Genomic DNA, 19,765 nt, shown 5'->3' with positions numbered 1-19,765 from the left:
AATAACCTGGAGGATGACTTCGTTATTCAATTTCAAGTCTTCATGTTGTGCCAACTGAGTTGATGTTTCTGCAACCTCTTGTGTATCGTTTGGTTGTGTCAGGACAGCTAGTTGTTGTTGTTCTTGTAGTCGTGGCTGTTCTTTTTCCATGGTGGTAGAGGGTGGTGTCTCAGCCTTCTCTTGCTGTGTTGCGGTAGAGGATGGTTCCTCTGCCTTTTGCTCCTTTGTCTGCTCAAACTGTGTGGTGTCCTCTTTTGTTGCAGGACTTGTTGACTTTTTGGTCTCTAGCTCTTTCTCTGCTTGCTTCTCTTGGTTAGAGACATCTGCTTGTTGCGTTGTTTCCACTGCTTCTTGAAGTTCAGATTCTTGTGTAACTTCAACTGTTTTTTCATGTTCAGCTTTTGCTTCTTTTGTTGATTCATTTGTGGTGTCTTTAACTACCGGTGATGATGGTGGACTCGGCATTGGTTGATCTTGGTGTTCAGAGATAGGAGAAGAGATGTGGTGAGACACATCACCTTGGGTATGTTGTGATTCTCCTTGTGCAGTATTTTCTTGTGTTCTCTTCTATTCTTCTTCCGCCTCTTTTGCTTTTCTCGCCGCTTCTTCAGCTTCTTTCAGCTTTAAAGCGTCCGCTTCTTGGTACATCTTTTCCAAGGATTCCGTTGGATCTTCAAATTGCTTCTTGGTATGATGATATGTTCTAGGCCCTTTAAGCTCACTAGGCACCCATTTTTCCAGGTCCTTTCCTTGTGCTTGTCGACTGCATTGTGTTTCTCTTTTTCAAACCGGGATTGCTTTTGCACAGGCTCTTCTTGGTGTGCTGCCATGGCTTATCTCTTCATTTCCTCCCTTCATGCTCTCTTTTCTTCATTATCCGAGCTTTCACTAATGTGCCTTTTCGGCGAGCTCTAGCCGATTCTTCATCGGAATTGTAGGATCTCTTGGCCGATCTTGTAGCTCGAGGAGATGGTTGGACTAATAGTATCCAAGTATTTTGGTCTGGGGCAAGTGGTAGGTTGTCGGCCATGCCGATGGAATGGTATGCAATTCTTGTCAAGACCTCTAGTGCACCTAGGTAAGTAATCTTTCCTTCTTTATTTGTGCCTTTCAATATGGTCAAGACATATTGTGTGTGGTCCACCAGTTGTCTGGTTGTCGACTTGAGGACTTGCGTGAAGGCGGTGGCAACCACATGATTTTGCGTGGTATACCTTGGTGGCCTCTTAGCCAGGAAGTGGAAGTGTTGGTGGTATAATCTGGCTGGCTCTTCCACCTACTTGTGAATAAGGTCCACAAAGGTGGCTGCGACGGTTTCTTTGGTGAAAGTACCTGCCATTTTCTTGTCCCTTGCCCTCATTGTCATTCCTTTTGTGGGAAGTCTAAGTGCTTTTGCTACTATTTCCTTGGTTATCACCACTTCAACTTTATTCCCCTGAGGGTCACTTCTTTGATCATGGATAAAAGCTCGTAAGCTTTTGGAAATCCACACCGCTCCGCTCCTGTTCATAGAAATCTCTAAGTCCTAACATGCGGCTGACTTCTTTGGTCTTAGGCCTCGCAGCGACATCATGCACTTATTTTGGTAGGAGTTGCAACTCTACCCGATGTCCCTACTCACTCTTGAATCTACCGGTGAACATTGTGGTGTGATGCTCTTCGAGCGTTTCTTTTGAAAGAAAGGCTCCCTTGGTGGCTTTGTATCCAGTTGGTATGTAGGTAGCTCCTGCAACTTTTCTTTCTGGTTGAGCTTCTTCTTGGCCCTCTCTCCTTCTTGCATGGCTTCTGTGTAGTGAATGGAGTGTCAAAGTTAGCAGATTTGACGGGGTTTTCTCTGAAATGCTGACAATTTTGGTCCAATTTTCTCCAAATCAATTTTTGAACAAGCATAGATGCATAAAAACATGCAAGGAACAAAATTGTAAAGTCCAAACAAAATTTTGCAACCAAAGTAAATAATCATGATTATTTATAGCTGAGTATTTTTGCAACATTTTGCAAACTTGGCATCACAGGCGTGAAGTATATACCAAATACATACTCTGAGTGAAATATGGGCTCATTTGGATGCATAGGGTGAAAATGGTACCATATTTTGGCTTTAGGTCTCTGAATAGTAGATATAATTGAAATTTGAGAATTCATGTCCAGTCCACTCAATATTCCTTGCTACCCTTAATATCGACAATAGAAATTCTAATGGTAGTATGCCATCAAGACCATAAACAAGGTTACAGGGTGTAGCATTTAAAGCTGTTTTGAATGAAACTCGATACGCCCATAGAGCAGCATGGAGATTCATTTCCCAGTGTGTCCTTTCTCAACTAACCACTTTAGTCAACAGAGAGCTAAGAATTTTGTTCGTATGCTGAGCTTGTCCGTTTCCTTGTGGGTGATAGGGGGCTGAATTATTATGGATGACCATAAACTCATTAAGCAAATACTCGATTATCTCATTTAGGAAATTAGTTCCCCAATCACTGACAATTTCTATTGGTAGTCCATATCTCGTGAATATATACTCATATAAGAATGTGGCAGTGGTTCTGGCATCATTATTTTAAGTTGCTTTATCCTCGGCCCATTTGGTCAAATAGTCAGTAGCTACAATGATATATTGAGCTTGGGTTCTATAAGCAGATGGCCGTATTGGCCCAACAAAATATATACCCCATTTTGGAAATGCTCTAGACCCCATCATTGGTCTTAAGGGCATGTTATCTACCTGTGTTGGCATTTTTGATCGTTGACAAGCATCGCACCTTCGAACATATTCTTTGGCATTTGCAAAAGTGTTGGCCACCATATGCCTTCCATCAAGATTTCTCTTGCGGTGGTCTCACTAGAAAAGTGACCTCCAGCTAATCCAGCATCTGGTTGTTCTATAATCAGAATATACTCATCATCATTTGCACAAAGACGTAGATGTTGATCTTTGCCTCTCCGATAAAATTGGTTCCCGATAAGAGCAAAGTATCTACCTTCAATTTCAATTGATCTTTGACGGCGTTTACTCATATCCTCAGGAAATATTTGGCTTGATAAGTAAGTAAATAGATAGTTACTCCACTTAGTAACAGGTGTCATTTGAAACAATGTTACATGGGGTATGGGTGTTTGTTTTTGACATTGAGGACAATCCTTTACAAAAGATCAAACATCACTCCTCATAGTCGGCCAAAATACTCCAAGTCGCAAGATTCGTTGCATAGTTTGGTCTTCCCAAAGTGAAGTCCTGCTATGGAAACATGTGCTTTACTTAGGTATTGTTTTTTTTCTTTAGGATTAATGCATAAGAGAAATACTCCATCTCGATTTCTTTTGTATAGCCTACTAGGTAGTAATTGATACATAGCCAATTGCTCGATTAGTCCGATCGTAATAGGAAGTGGTATTTGTGAATCCACTTGAGCTATTGTCATCAATGATACCATGTTTTCCGACCATCGAGGTATCATTTCCACGGAGAACAAATAGGCATCTAGTAGATCATCGTCTACCCCTTTAGGTGATTCTCCTGAAACAATCCTTCACAAATGATCTACTCGTTGAAGTGTAGTGCCCTTTTCTACAACCATAATGAAACCAAATTCTAGAAGAATGATGAACCATCTCACTATTCTTCTTATGTTGCATGGCTTGTTGACCAAGTACGACAAAGCTTGGTGGTCCACAAACAACACAAACTTGTTGGCTAATATGTAATGTCTATAGTTTTGAACGGCATAGATTATTCCTAATTCTTCCCTTTCGGTGGTGTAATTCTTTTCCACCATGTTCAACTGTCGACTAGCATAAGAAATAGGAAAGTCAATTTTCTCGTCTCCTGGTTAAGCTAGTATACAACCGATAGCAAAATTGGAAGTATCTACATGTATGTAGAATATCTTATTCCAATCTTGCGCTTTCAATATTGGAGTTGAGGTGAGAGCTTGCTTAAGCTTCATGAAGGATTGTTCACATGACTCGGTCCACTCAAAGTGTGTAATCAAGCTATACATGGATTTTACAATTATAGCGTACATGTAGATGAACCGTCGATAATATCCACAATGCTCCATGAAGGTTTGTACCCCCTTGACTGTTGTTGGTCTAGGCAAATCAATAATGACATGAATTTTTTCAATATCAGTAGCTATGACATTTTTATAAATTATATGTCCAAGAAGTTTTCCTTGTCTACCCATGAATGTGCACTTTTTAGGATTTAAGCAAATCCTATAAAGTCTACATTTTTCGAATACCTTTTTGAGATGTTCAAAATGATCAGCCTGGATTGATGAATGTATGCATAGATCATCCATATATACTTCTAAGAATTTCCTAAGATATTCTTTAAAATCATGGCTCATCAACCTTTGAAATGTGGTTGGAGTATTAGTTAACCCAAATGCATAACCCGATAGGCAAAAATACCCCATTCTTTTGCAAAAGTAGTTTTATGCTGATCTTTTGGGTCAACCAAAAGTTGATTGTATCCCGAAAAGCCATCTAAGAAGCTGTAAGATTCTTTTCCTGCAACTCGCTCTAAAACATGCTCAGTGATTGGAAGAGGAAAGTTGTCTCTGATGGTAGCTGCATTCACTTTTTTGAGATTAACCACACACTCGTAATTTTCCATTCTTCTTGGGTACTACCACAATTGGAGACATCCAATCTGTGTATTCAATTTTGTGAATGAATTCGGCTTCCTTTATTTTTTCAATGTCTTCTTTTATCTTCCTGGAAAATGTTTCGTTATACGTGTATGGCTTTTGTCTACTTGGTTTCGCATCATCTCTCATGGGTATGGTATGTTGGCAGATTTTTGGATTAACACCCTTGAGATCCTTGTAAGACCAAGCGAAGATATCTTGGTATTCTTTTAGAAAGCTTAGAAAGAGCTCTTCTTCCTTCTCTGTTAGGTCATTTACAATGTAAGCAGGTCTAGGCTCTTCTCTTGGTTCAACCAGGTCTATCTTTTTAGCGTTTTCATGCCCTTTGTAGGACTTTCCCTGTTTTCGTAGTTCCCTAACAGGTTGTTCAACTATGATGTTCGATCTTGGAGAGTATAGTTTTTGTAATGGGATGGAACACTCATTACATCATTACCACCCTCTTCCGTGATTTCCATTTCAGTCGTATATATGTCCTTTAGAGTTTTTTTCAACTCTTGATATTTCTTTTTCCACTCAACTCGTGTCACGATTGAATTCTTATCTTGTTGGTTTGCTTGAGTATCCTTCCTTGTTTTTCTCAATGTTTTAGACATTTTTGGATTTTTGTTTGAAGGATATCTGCCAGCAATTTTGTCCAAGTTGACACAATCATTTGCATCTAACTGCATCAGGAATTGTGTTCTACTGGAGACAAATGGCATAGGTCATGTTTTCATGTTTCTGGTGTCTCTTTTTCACCTATACCATTTTTGTCTTCTTGATTTCTGGTTAGGAAATTCAAAAAGACTTTTCCTCTCCTCCTATCAAGAGTAACTAAGCTCTCACATGTTCTTTTTTTGACCCCAAATCTTCTGAGGTAACTGAGTGTTCATCTAACTCATTTGTTGCATCATAGTAGAGGTCTGAAAAGATTTGTTGAGCTTTCATCAAGTCCTTGGGTTCCTCATCTTCATCTTCAATGTTGAGGGTTGAAATCAGTTGGATGGGAATTCTGTTATAGCCATCCTTATTGAAAAATTAAGTAGGCATAGCCGTATTCACACATACATCCATTATCGCTAAAATTTGAGTCCAGTCGAATCACTCAAACAAGTGCTTTGGAAAGGGTTCAGGTACATAGGATTTTTCTGTGCAATCCCTTTCTATAATATATTCTTCTCGTTTTAAACTCCCATTTTTTGAAGCTCCACACATCCAAATAGGAGTGTCTTTGTTTAACCAGGATGTAAGCTTAGTTTCAGCCAAAGAGATTGAATCAAACTCTTGTATGGGCGTTTTCAAGACATGATCTTTTAGATTTACTCTTTTTATAGATCCCACTTGCTTCAAGTACAGATAATTGTTTCCGCAATCTTGGATAAGCTATACCTGTCACATAAAAGGTCTTCCCAATATGATTTCATAATTGAGTTTTTTCCCAACGTCTACTATGGAAAAAGTGTGTTGATAATCAATTCCACAGGAATTTACTATCACTTTTCAAGCAGCCATCCTAGAGAGGGAAAAATACGACCCAAAAATTCTTAGTATACTCATGCACATAATTGCCATGATAAGGTAATGAATCCCTTCTTATGAATACCAAGACCTATGGATTGCCATCAATCCATAGGCAAAAATAAGCCCATAGTTTGAAACTTTTCACAAGATAACGTCTTTTGGAGACATAAACAAGATATTTCTAGGTTGGCAAATATTCCGAGTTAATCTCCCTTGCAAAGAGTCTCTCTACATATATTGATAATGCACATGAAGTTCTTTATGCAAGCATAAATTATTGCCATTTTTGTGCAGCTATCAATGCACTTTGATTATGAAAGAAGATGGTGGTGGTAGAATATGACAAGCCATGTGAATCAAATATTCCTAATTGTATGTGTGAAACTACCCTTTACTCAACTTCGGGAATAAATTTTTCCTCCATGCATGTGAAAAGAAGAATTTGAGCATGTGAGTGTCATACAAAAAAGTCTAGTCCAAATCGACATAGCATGTGAACTTGATTACAATTATCTCTAAAAACATGAGCTGCATAGGTGGAGCAAAAGGTGTGCTAATTCTTTTCTCCTATGCAAATGCATGAGAATGATCTTTTGGCTACCTACTAAAACATTGAAATTTCCTCTAACATCATGCAAATGGAGCTTCATTTCAGCATTCAACTAACTCTTGACTGGAAGGCCCAGTTTTAGGAGTAGATGTGCTGCCTTTGAGTGGGAAAAGAATATTCACCACGTTCCCTAGCTGCTGCATCATTTGCTCCTCATCCTCCTCTGTGATGAGCCCTATCTTCTTCCAGCAAGAGAAATCGAATTGTCCCTTCTCATTCAAGCTGAGCAAGGTCTGCATATTGAGTTCCGTGCGGCAATGAAAGAGGCGATACACATTGACAGTTGCTTTTAGAGCCTCCCTAAACCAGTCAGCTCCATACAACACCTCTCTGTTGAGAATGGCTTCCATGGCATCCCACGCAGACTTGATTTTATTCTCAAGATCGTCTGACATCGTGAAAAGTAAGAGAAGTGTGCTACGTTAGCTAGTGTATGCTTTCACAAAAATAATTCAAGCAATGGAAATTTATAGACATTGTGGAAATATCATATTATTTTATTCATGATGACACATAGACAACCACTTCCCAAATTTGAAAACACTGCAAATCAATGTACCAAAATGTGGCCATCATAAGATAAAATTAGAACCTGGTAGAGTTTTCCATTTTGTGAATTGACATACAAAAAGTGAGAAATGACAAATGATATGCATCGATGCCTAGATAGGTCCCCGGCCTTGGTTCAATGCCCTGAAGATACTAGCATCTGCCAGAATTGGTTGATGGATAAACATGTTCTCATTTGGGCCTAGCCCTAGCACACGCAAATAAATAAAATACAAATGTTTACATGCAACATATGGTTTTTGCTTTGACACCCATTCCATGAAGTCTGGATATGTGCACGATGACTGGTTGCAAATACAAAAATTGTACAGCCCAACATGACCATCTTCACTTTTTGTCACTACTTTGAAGACCTCATTAACACCATCTACTGCACATATCTCTTCTACGACCTTGGCTCTTAGTTCTAGTGCTAAAATGATCTTGCAAGCAATGTACACAAAAATGGAAGTCTGATACCATGCACGCACACCATCTCGCACTCTGGCTCGTACACTATCTTTAGGAGTGGATTTATCTTTTGACTTGAAAGGAGAGTTGGTCATATTTTGTGCAGGAACAACCGGCATTACATTAGAGATTCCTTCTTTCCTAAGCTCCACTTGATACCCCCCTTCATGCAATATTTGCAACGCATCCTCAGATAGGTTGGTACCCACATGCACGGGCCCTTGGGGGGTTCACCGTTTAGTACACCCTATATAACGTGTGTTCCTGGGGTGTTAAAAAAACCCCTCTTTTGACATGTATGAATGAATAGAACGACCCCTTATTTTAGGAAATTTTTCAAATAATGAATTTAAAAAACCCTTATTTTAATGTAACTCTGTTAAATTGCCTTTTTTTTCATTTTAAAACCCCTCCTTTCTTCATCCTCACGTTATACATTAACATGATTACATAGTGCACCCCCCGAGCACAGGCCAAGTATGTGGTTGACATTGAGGTTGCGGCTCAATGTTCTGGTCTACTATATGGAAATGCGAGACATGATCCAAACCAAACCAAAACCACTGACACACCACACCATTCAGATACTTTCGATATCCTTCAAAATATGGGACCGGTATACCAAGGCTAGAACCTGCAATATTGCTTCCACACCTTCCTCCTCCTCTTGGCGTGCCGCTACATGTGACTCTACTACCTTGTGGATTTTGGTGTATGGCCCACATTGCCTCATTGACCTTGCGTTCCACTACATACTGCCCACCCAAACCTATACTTCATTTTGGGGTTTGTGATATCCCTTCTTCTGCAAAGTTGATCTTACGAAGTCTTCCACACTTCTTGCAATATTTGGGGGTGATAGAGTTGTACTCCGGCCTATGCGATGCATCATCTTCCACATTGATAACCTCATTTGGCTTGCGTTTTTTCCTTGATGTCTTCTTATCTCCTGTCAATGGAGTCGGTTGTTTATACATTGGAATGCCCTCGGTAGACTCATTCATTGCTCTTATTACTTGATTGGAATTTTTTCATGGTGTTCCGTAAGCTTCTGTATTGATGGACCATTCCCAATGTGTTTTCCATGGATATATGAAATGGCATTTGTGCTCTATAAGATGGAATTTGCAAGGTCGGTTGTACATGCATCATATAATAAAATGTGTTTATTAAAACCCTCCCTTGCTAGCCAGCTATCATGCTTGTTCTCCGCAAGGTTTGTGCATGGAGTGTTTGGTCCATCAGAGCTTCTTTCTACACACATCATAATGCCACCCCAATGTTCAATACAATTTTCCCACCAATTAAGCCATGAATCCATGTATGGAATGTTATGGTCTATGCAATGATTGTTATACCACCATTGGCGTATTAGACAAGCCTCTTTTGTTGGTGCTTGCCTCCACTTCTCACACATTTCTTTGTGTGTATGTTAAAAACATTGTGCCACATACTTTATCGTGTGTTGATTCAAGCTTTGCTTCCAATGGAAAAGACAAGAACGCTCTCAATCGTTCATTGTATTGGTCTTGTAACCACCATTGAAAACAATTCGAACTGCATTTCAACCTCTTCATAAACTAGATACTGACTGTCAAAAACCTAACAACCTTCATAGTTTTCAAAGAAAAAATTATTCAGCATAGAGTTTTGTATCGAAATAAGAATCTAGGAAATGCTCGTACCAATTATCTTGCACCAATGGACCCAACTCCTCAGCAATTGCAAATAGCTGTTGCATGCCTAAAATTACTTTGTTGGGTGTTGTTGCAAAGAAGTGTTGTACTTATAGTTTCTTTTGCCAAACACATTTGAACCTTCGTGGCTCCTGCGTGTGGGTCAACAGTCAAAATCCTTTGCACCATCAACTTGGTGTTGTTTGTTAGTATTTTGGATGTGCCGTTGCGCACATCGTGTCTATGTGTGTCACGATGAATCATCACTCTTGTGACGGTCTCATCGTATGGCATGACATAGTATACTACACAATCACATATCGCAATACAGAAAGCAATTGCCTTGCAAAAGTGGCATGTAAGGCTCTTATCTCTAATCTTACAATATTGTTTGGGTGCAGTTGCCTTTTGTATGTACACATTGAAATGACTTGTATTGGGAATATGGTAATTAGCCAAGCGGGCACATTGTTCATTCATGCATTTTAAAGATCCTATGCAATGACTAAGACACACTACACCCGGAAAAACTATATTGGACGTTTGTGGCTTCGACCACAAATGAGGATCATACTTATGCTCCATTGCATCCATATGGTGCAGCCTCCCCATGGTAGCTGGAAATTATAAAACAAGATCACCATTGTAAGCCCTTGGAATTTCTATAACTTGTTCCGCTTGTTGTCTTTGCATTAAAAGCTTTGTCAATGTGCCCTTGTTTTCAGCCTGTATAAGTTTCTGTCTTGTACTCTTTTGAAGCTATTTGAAGGCAAAACTCAAGTCGGGGTGCATAGATCTACTAGCTCCTTTTGAGTGAAGTGCACCTCTGGCGGACTATCCACAATGGCAATGGGAGTCATGCTAGGTGAGCCTGCATATTGTGTTTGATGGGATACGTGGACTTTGTATTTATGTGAAAGTTGTTCATCCAATACATAGATGAAGTCACCCAAATTGTTGAGAGTCCTTTCAAGAGGCAAATTCGTTTCAATATCATCAACTTTGATGACATCATCTAAAGTTATAAATTGCATTGAAGAAATTATTTCTAAAAAAAATGATTCAAATATTATAAATTTACCATTGTAAAAAGGATAAGAAAGCTCTTTATCCAGGAAAAATAAAGAGCAAACCATAATAATAAGCTAAGCAAATAATTAAGCACAAGATCACATTATATAATCTAGCAAATTGTTTATATACTCACGTCTAATAATATAGTTGTTATAATTTAAATTTAATAATATTTTAATATTCTAATAAATTTATTTTAAAAATATATAGTTTTAAAAAATATTTGTGTGCAACTATGTGCGCACGTGAATGAACGCAATAGGTAAGAGGAGAAATTCCATCCCAATTCTTTTAAATTTAAATAATTCTTTAAAAATTTCCTATTGGAAACTTAAAGGCCTCGTGGTAGCGTGTGCTTTTGTGGTAGGAGGGGTGTGCTAGCGATCGGGGGGGGGGGGCGGCAAGGACATGTGGGCGATTGGTGTGCGGACAGGTGGCCGGTGGTCGGGGACCGGGTGTGCAAACAGGCGGTCGGAGAGGGCCGGTGGGCGATCGCGTGTGCGGACAGGCAGCTGGGTGTGTGCGGGTTACCGGTGGGGGCGGGTGTGTATCCTGGCAGTCGACGGGGGGGTCTGGTGTGTACAGGCGGCGGCCATGCACTGCCACATGGTGGCGTGTGTCCACCCTTGGACAAGGGTCTAGGGGCCAGCATGGGGCGACCACGTACCTCCACGTGAAGGCATGTGTCCTCCCCTGGCAAGTGGTTGCTTGGTGGAGCGTAGCCTAAGGGCCATGCGTCACACAGTGGCACACCATGTGGCCATGGAGCGGCCACGCAAGCCGCCTCATGCCCACGTGGTTTTCCATGTGTACCATTTCCAGCCGACGGTACATGTGACATGCCACGTTGGCCATGTGGTCTGCCACGTCGGTAGTGCGGTAGCCACGTGGCATGCCATGCGTATCGCCGTTGGGCAACATCACATGTGGCATGCCATGCGTATCGCCGCTGGGCAACATCACACGTGGCATGATACATGGTGCCAAGGCCAACTATGAGAACAAGAAATCAATCCAAAAATAATGGTGCCATGGATGAAGTTTATGTTACTACAGTGCAAGAAGTCCCTCCACAATGCACTCAAGAGAGTGAACAATCTTAAGCCTTAAGCTCTCTAGATCGGATTGTGTCCATTGTAACCGATGTGGGTGGAACAACATAATCAAGTGGAGAATTGAGCCATCGTGTAGAAACTGCTACACAAGTGAGGATGTAAGAGTTGAAGCGTTTGGAAATGTGGTCGACAAGCATATTTCTTTGGGCTAGATGGATTCTCATAGAATTCCATATGATGGCAAACTTCCACGCTTGCCTCTATGTTGACTTCTTTCAAATCCCGCCATCCGCACGCATGATGATCATGTGGTGGATTTTCAACTCTCCATTGCAAATAAAAGATACCAACCAACCATGGAAACATTTATTGTAAGTGAGCACATTCCTGGGGATGATCATAAGCAATTCTCTCATCATTGTCACACTTCAAGAGATCTTGCAATGTCATATGACTTGGACGAGGAGCTTTGTCTAATCCCTGAGCTTAGTCACATGGTCGAGAGGTAGTTTGTGGTTTGGGATGAAAATCACAGATTGGAGGCATGGATGCAGTGGATGAACAAGAACGGAATCCCAATTGAGAAGGCACCAAAGGTGGAGTGTGTGCTTGTCGATTTTCAACCGCATGAGAGAGAGGAGTTTTTATTCGGTTTTGGGAATGATTATCAGGTATTTCCAACTGTTTTTTGCGAATGTAAATGCATCTTATTATTTTGACAATGTGTAACATCCGAGTGTTAAAACAGGGCCATAAGGGTTTCAGTCCCTCACACAACTACGCATGATAAATTCATGATGAAAAAGCTAGGGTTGGTGGACCCTACTTCAATCTTGCAGAAATTTCCGAAAAAGAGCGTGTCTGGTAGCTGAGAGGGATTTGAATTTTAGGGATCCAAACAAATCAAAGTGGCTAAAATTGCCAATGGTTGTCCTTGTGCAACTCATTTGGAAGGTATGCTTGAAACCAATGCAAAATGAGAATAGGTTTTGATTGAAAAATCTTATTATGTGTGTTTTAATTGTGTCATTGGCAAATGATAGGAAGAGTTCGATGCTATGTTGTGGGACGTGTGTCTAAACTCACTAACCTATCTTATTGCAGTTTTAGCGAGAATCACGATTAAATTGTCAAACCATGGGATGAAGTTGACTTGACTAGTGTATAGAGGCTACAACAGGTTGTCAATCTCTTAGAAAATAACTAAAAACTCACATCTAACTCAAGCTACACTCAAGTGACTCAAATCACCAAAAGCCAATCGCTCATTGGAAAACAAATCACATCCGTTACAGCATCAAATGACATCCAAATGTAACAAAACTTCTAGGACATGTTTATAAGACCTAAGCACACATCCTTATGGTCTCAAACCACACTTTAGGTCAAGTGCCAAAATCGCGATTATTAACAGTAGTGGATTTTTGACCTAGTCATTATGGACCCAGAATGCACCTAAATGCTTAGCAATGATGCCCCAGTACCCCATCTATGCTTAATTTTTTATTTTGAAGTGTAGCTTACTACTTATAATGAATCTAGGCCATGATTCGGCAACGCCAAAAGCTACGAAATACTGTGATATGTTTACGTCAATGCATAGAGCTCTTACTTGCAATTGCAATGCAAGAAACGCAACTGCAATGTGACAATCGGGAAGGGAGTAGGAAGCGCGAGAAGGAGAGAAGTGAGCACCGTTAGCTCACGCTGTGTATTTCATTATCCAAAAACTTAAAAATAACTTACAAAAAAATTGGCTTTTATACCCTAGCCAAGGTTTTTGGTGGTCAAAACTAATCATTTGGGAGCTCTAACTAAAGATAGGTAATGACAGGTTGATACAATCTAGAAGCTTGTAGCCCTGGCTCATCAATTACAAGGTTTATTCAGAGAAATAAGAGTTACAATATTCCCGATTTATAAAAAATAATAAGTGTTTTTACAATGAGAGCTTTGAAAAATGGTATGGTGTTAGCTTACTGCTAACATTCCCCCCCTCTTCGCTAGTGTCGTCCCTTGACACAACTTTATGGGCTAAAGTAGTCTTTGGGTTGACAGCAGCTGGAAAGGTGGTCTTTAAGCTCATTTAGTGCCTTTTGGTATCTGATTTTCTTTTCTATATCTGGAACTTGCAAGAACTGAATAGTGACTCTATTTTTCAGCTCCATTGCTGAGTAGCCTACCAACCGTGATGTCACGTTGTTGACCACTGGCCCAAATATTTTTTTTTGCCAAGTGAAGAACCCTGTGTAGAATGCTTCCTCAAACGCCAGCATATTGTGAGAAGTTAAAAACATACATGTGGCGTAGAATCCATAGAGGATTTCTTCGGAAGTTTGGCCACTGAGATCATGGCACAAACCTTTGTTACCCTCAAGAAATGACATCCAAGGGGTGCCTGCTTGTTGTGGCTCATGGAATACTTCGATGCAGGTGAGCAACATGCGACAGATTTTATATAGCATAGCACAAGATAAATCTGGTCGAATTTTGAAGAAGGACATGGCGCCTGTTAGGATTTTCACCATGTACTCTTCCGTTGGTGGTCCCTTTTCTGGAGCAGGCAACCTGGGGTAATTCAACCAAGTTGGCCGCTTCTTTATTAGTAACTCATGTGCCATCCATGATCTTACTCTTGGTACAGGACAGAATGTAGGATCCTTTTGCAGGGCCGCAGGTGCTCTTGTCAATAGAATCGAATACCTTGGATTCTTGTTCAACCAGCTCAGCCTCCACTTTGGGTGGTCTTGATCTGCGCCCACAACTTGCATGTCGGTGTAAAGCCTTTCTTTCACTTGTAGCAACTCTACTTTAATCAGAGGATAGGGCAGAGATTGTTGGTGCCATTGCACAATGATTCGATTGGGAGTGAATTGTGTGACATTGACGGAGTGAAGTAATCTCAACTCCCAGCCATTGCTGCCTTCCAGTGCTCATCTACCTCTTGTGTAATTTTTTCCTTAAGTGCATCTTCCTTAGCCTTTGAGAGCTGGACCATTGACACTATGTCTGCTTGGGTAATGTGTAGTTGAAACTCCTCCTTGCCACTTAGCTCTTTGGTTGGCTGTGTCTCCATCTCAGCAAATGAACTGAGGGGATCTCTATTTGTGGCGTCTCTAAAGTGATTGCCTCTTCTTGTGTTTCTAGTCGTCCCTCTCTCAATAATTCTTTTAAGTTCTACTATTTCTTTTAATAGCTCATCTTCTCTTTGGACTCGCATCAAAGCCAGGTCTCTGCGTTGAGACTGCTCCAATTTAAGCTCTAGCTCGAGGTCTTTATTCTTCTTCTCTAATGCCTTGTAGACCTCGTCTGTTCCTTTGATCGAGGCCACTGCGGGATTTTCTCAAATTTATCGCAGGAAAATTGACTGATCGTTTATTCTTTGCTCTGAGTACCGTAGGGAGGCATTTGCTACATCTAACTGAACTTGAATCTTTTGAGCTGACAGGGTTGTAGTTAGAAGTTTATCTGTAACTTCTATCAGCTGTTCATCTTTTGCTTTGCATGCATTTGACAATTTCTCTAGCAAATCACCAAGCTCCTCCATCTCTTTCTGTTGCTTATCCCTTGTGAGCCGATGTTGTTCAGCTTCCGCTTTCAACTACTACACTTGCCTTTGTAGATTGATGATGACGTTGAGTCGGTCGTCTAACTCCCCTTGGAGTGCGTCAATCACCATCTCCAATTCTTTGGCGCTTGTGCTTTGGCTAAGTGCTGCTGAGCAAAGTCATTCAATCATGTCCTACATTTTCTTAGCATACTCATTAACTTGTTCGATGACCTCGTGATTTAATTGCCAATATTCATTTCGTGTGAGATAACTTGATGTTTCTGTAGATTCTTGTGTATCCTTTGGTGCCGTCATGGCGGTTGGTTTCTATTGCCCTTGTGGATGTGGCTGATCTTTTGCCGTTTTTTCATCCTGAGGCTTCGTGGATGCCTCAATCTTCTCTTGCTCTGTTTAGGTAGAGGGTGTTTCCTCGGTCTCTTGTTCTCTTAGCTGCTCAAAATTCTTGTTGTCCTCTAATGATGCAGGACTGGTTGCCCTTTCTGTCTCCTTGTCGTGCTCTTTTTGCTGCTATTGAGTATATTTAGCTGCATGTTGTGATGATTCCACTACTTCTTATTCTTCAGGCTCTGTCTCTTTTGTTGGCTCAGTTGTTGTGGTTCTAACTGTTGGTGACGGTGGTGGGCTCGGCATGGGGTGATCATGCTGTTTAGAAACAGGTGAAGAAGGGTGGGAGACACATCACCACGATCATGTTGTGTTGCTCCTTGTTCAGTTGCTTCCTCTGCTTGCTTTTGTTGTTCTTCCACCTCTTTCTCTTTTCTTACTGCTTCTTGGGCTTCTTGCAGCTTTAATGCTTCTGCTTCTTGATACATCTTTTCCAGGGATTTCATAGGATCGTCAGCCTGCTTCCTAGTATGATGATTGGTTCTTGGTTCTTTAATCTCATTGGGTACCCACTTTGCTAGGTCCTTGCCTTGTGCTTGGCGGCTATGTTCGTATGATTGTTTTTCTCTTTCAAATATGGATTGCTTCTCTGTAGGTTCCTCCTGGTGTGCTGCCATGGCTTTTCTCTTCATTTCTTCAATTCGAGATCTCCGTTCCTCGTTATCCAAGATTTCACTGTTGTGTCGTTCTGGCGAGCTCTAAGTAGCCTTTTCATCAGACTTGTATGATCTCTTGGCAGATCTTGTAGCTTGAGGAGAAGGTTGTGATGACACTATCCAAGTGTTCTGACATGGGGCAGGCGGCAAGTCGTCCACCATGCCAATGGCATGGCAAGAAATCCTGGTCAAAACGTTTGGTGCACCTAGATATGTGATTTTTCGTTTCTTCTTTGTCCCTTTCAATGTGGACAAAACATATTGTGCATGGTCAATTGGTTGCCTGGTTGTTGATTTGAGGACTTGTTAAAGGTTGTGGCAACCGCATGATTTGGTGTTGTATACCTCGGCGTCCTCTTAGCAAGGAAGTGAAAATGTTGGTGGTACAACCTTGCGGGCTCTTCCACCTGTTCGTGAACGAGGTCAGAAAATGTGGCTACAGCGGTTTCCTCGGTGAAAGTACCTGTCGTCTTTCTATCTCTTGCCCTCATTGTCATTCCCTCTGTTGGCAGTTTGAGTGTCTCTGCCACTATCTCCTTGGTAATTACCACTTCAACTTTATTCCCTTGTGGGTGAGAGATCTGAGCGGTTCCATCTTCTTTGATCATGGACAAAACCTCATAAGCTTTTTGAAAGTCCACCCCAAACCGCTCTTGTTCATAGAAATCTCTGAGTCCTAGCCTTTGCTTGGCTTCTTTGGTCTCGGGCTTTGCGACGACATCATACACTTCTTTTGGTAGAAGTTGCAGCTCTATCGTACATCCTTCCTCGCTCTTGAATCTTCCGGTGAACACTGTGGTGTTATGCTCTTCAAGCTATTCTCTTGAAAGATAGGTTTCTTTGGCGTTCTTGACTGAATCGGGGTCCAGTTAGTATGCTTATAGCTCTTGCAACTTTTCTTTTTGGTTGAGCTTTTTCTTGGCCTTCTTTGCTACTTGCAAGGCTCCTGTTGAGAAAATAGAGTGTCAAATTTAGCAGATTTGATAGATTTTTCTTTAAAATATCCTTTAGTCCAAAATGCTGACAATTTTAGTCCAATTTTCTTCAAATCAATTTTTGAACAAGCATAGATGCATAAAAATATGTAAGGAACAAAATTATAAAGTCCAGACTAGAAATTGCAACAAAAGGAATTAATCGCCATTATTTACAGCTGAGTGATTTCTTTAAGTTTTTGCAAACTTGGCCTTACAGACTTGAAGTATATACCAGATAGATATGTTGAGTGAAACATGGACTCATTTGGATGCATAGGATGAAAATGGTCAAAGATTTAGGCTTTAGGTCTCTGAAACAGTAGATGTCAAGAGATTTTGAAATTCTGATCTCCATTTTTGTTCAAACTTGGCTAGTGGGCTTAGGACATCATGTACTTTGGATCTCTGATGGCAAAATTGCAAATTTCTTCCATTTTTTCCCAAAAGTAAATAATCATGATTATTAACTTTTCTACCAAAATGAATATTGTTTGGTACAACTTGGTTCTAGGCATTGTATAGACCTTGTGTATGGGATATGGGTTAATTTGGATCAAAAAATGTGGCTCACAACTCAAAAATTGGCATGCAAAGATTGTTTGCATTTTTTGACAATTTACCATGTTATATGTGATCATTTTGGCTCATACTTGAATTTTGGCATGTAATAGGTGTGTACAAATGATATGTGAGGTGATGATGCAACTTTCAAGCCAAATTAGTACAAAAGTAAACAATTGAGATTATTTATAGCAATCATTATTTTCTTGCAAAATTTGTAAATTTTGACCTGAACACATTCTATACACCTAAAAAAAGTCCTAAATTGAATTTGGTAAAGTTTGGTCTTGCCGGCATCACTTCGTGCTTTGTCGACTTTGAATTCACCGATTTCTGTGACTACTTGCCCTACAGTGTTGGTTAGTCACTTTTGAGGCTTTGGACTTGTCCGCAACATAGTCCTCAAGCAACTCATCCAATTTTTGTCCCATTTGGAGTCAATTTGAACTCGTATGTCGAATTTGACACTTTGTAGCCTTCAAGCCGTTTTCTGCTTTTCGAGGGCTTGTTGACTTAATTGATTTCATGAAACCACTCGTATACATTTGACCTAGCTTTTCTATTGGGGACCCCTTTGACCCTTGCCAAATGGTTAACTGATGATATAGAAGTGTTGTATTATGTTGGGTCATGCTACAATTCAAATCTCATCCGATATGGTTGAGCTGACAGGCCACTATGGTCAGTTTTTGGTCGTAGGTCTTCGTGCACTGCTCGGATTCTAGGGTTTTTTCTAGGGGTTTAGACTAGCTACCGGCCGTACAAAATGGATCATTGATGAGTAAAGAACTTACCCCTCATGTCTTGTGTCAGACGGCACTGAAAACGGATAGCTGTAGACTCCGGAAAGTACATGTGAAGAAGTCGAAATGCTCTCTCCAAAGGCAACAAGTGGAAATGAGGTGGTTTTAACCTACCTTGGGTATCTATACTCGGACTTCCCGAACCAATTTTGCTCAAATTTCCCTATTAGTTCTACTACGCTGTGAAATCTATGTTAGACTCAAAAATTTTCCCGATTGGATTCCTATAGCTCATTCTACAAGAATTCTGCAAAAGTAGGTATGGCCGGCTAATTTAGGCTTCCCGCTTCCATCCTCCAATTTCATTGAAAAATTTTGTACTTGTCAGCTTTTTCTTTCTAATCACCACAGTGTCTTCAATTTTTCCATCTGAGCTCCTTTGCTATTTATTATTAATTTTTGACCTATTTATTAAAAAATCAAAGAAAATAACAAAATGCGCTAAAAAAGCAAAGTAAAAATCCAATAATTAGGAAAATACATTGAAAAACATATCTTTATTGTATTTTGTTGGATTTCTCCATTTTTAAGTCTCAATATCAAGAAAAATGATGAAAAATAACAAAAAAGGACTATTGTTTGATGATTTTCTGATAGTATATACACTATTTACACTCATCGAGAAGATATTATCAACGAATTTTTCCTTGTTGATGAATTATAAGAGCATTATTAGGTAATTTTGTAAAAAATCACACGTTAACATCAAACTTTTTCCTCCCTCTTCAAACATTGCCCTTAATTACTTAGTACTCATCGGTGCCCCTCCTAGATGGCGTACTCTGAGACGATTGTGTGCATGGGATGAACATTGATCCTGTCTTATGCATATCCGTGGTTGGCTCTACCATGCTTTGAAGATCAATGCATTTCAAACCATTATAATGTGCAAGAGCTGGATCTTGAGTAATTAACTCAAGGGTTTCTGATGTCAATGCTTGCTGTTAATATCTTCCAAAGAGAAAATCTTGTAGCTTGTGTGCTCTTTGCTTGATTGTACCATCAGGATGATTTAGCACACTGATTGCCTGAGGTTCTAGTATAAACAATGGTTGTTTTCGAGTTTTTTCTCGCCATTGGTAGCTTGGTTTGTGTGGTGCAGAATGGTGTGGTGGAGTCTGCTGAGACTTAACTCTCCATTGCTTGATTGGTTTTACAGTTCTCGGAGAAGATAAGTGCTCTTTTTTCTTCCAAAATCATCTCCTCTTAGGTTTCTTGTT

The sequence above is a fragment of the Adiantum capillus-veneris genome, chromosome 9 (assembly GCF_014529385.1).
Source record: "Adiantum capillus-veneris isolate H3 chromosome 9, ASM1452938v2, whole genome shotgun sequence".
In the NCBI taxonomy this organism is placed as follows: domain Eukaryota; kingdom Viridiplantae; phylum Streptophyta; class Polypodiopsida; order Polypodiales; family Pteridaceae; genus Adiantum; species Adiantum capillus-veneris.
This window is presented reverse-complemented; position numbering follows the sequence as displayed.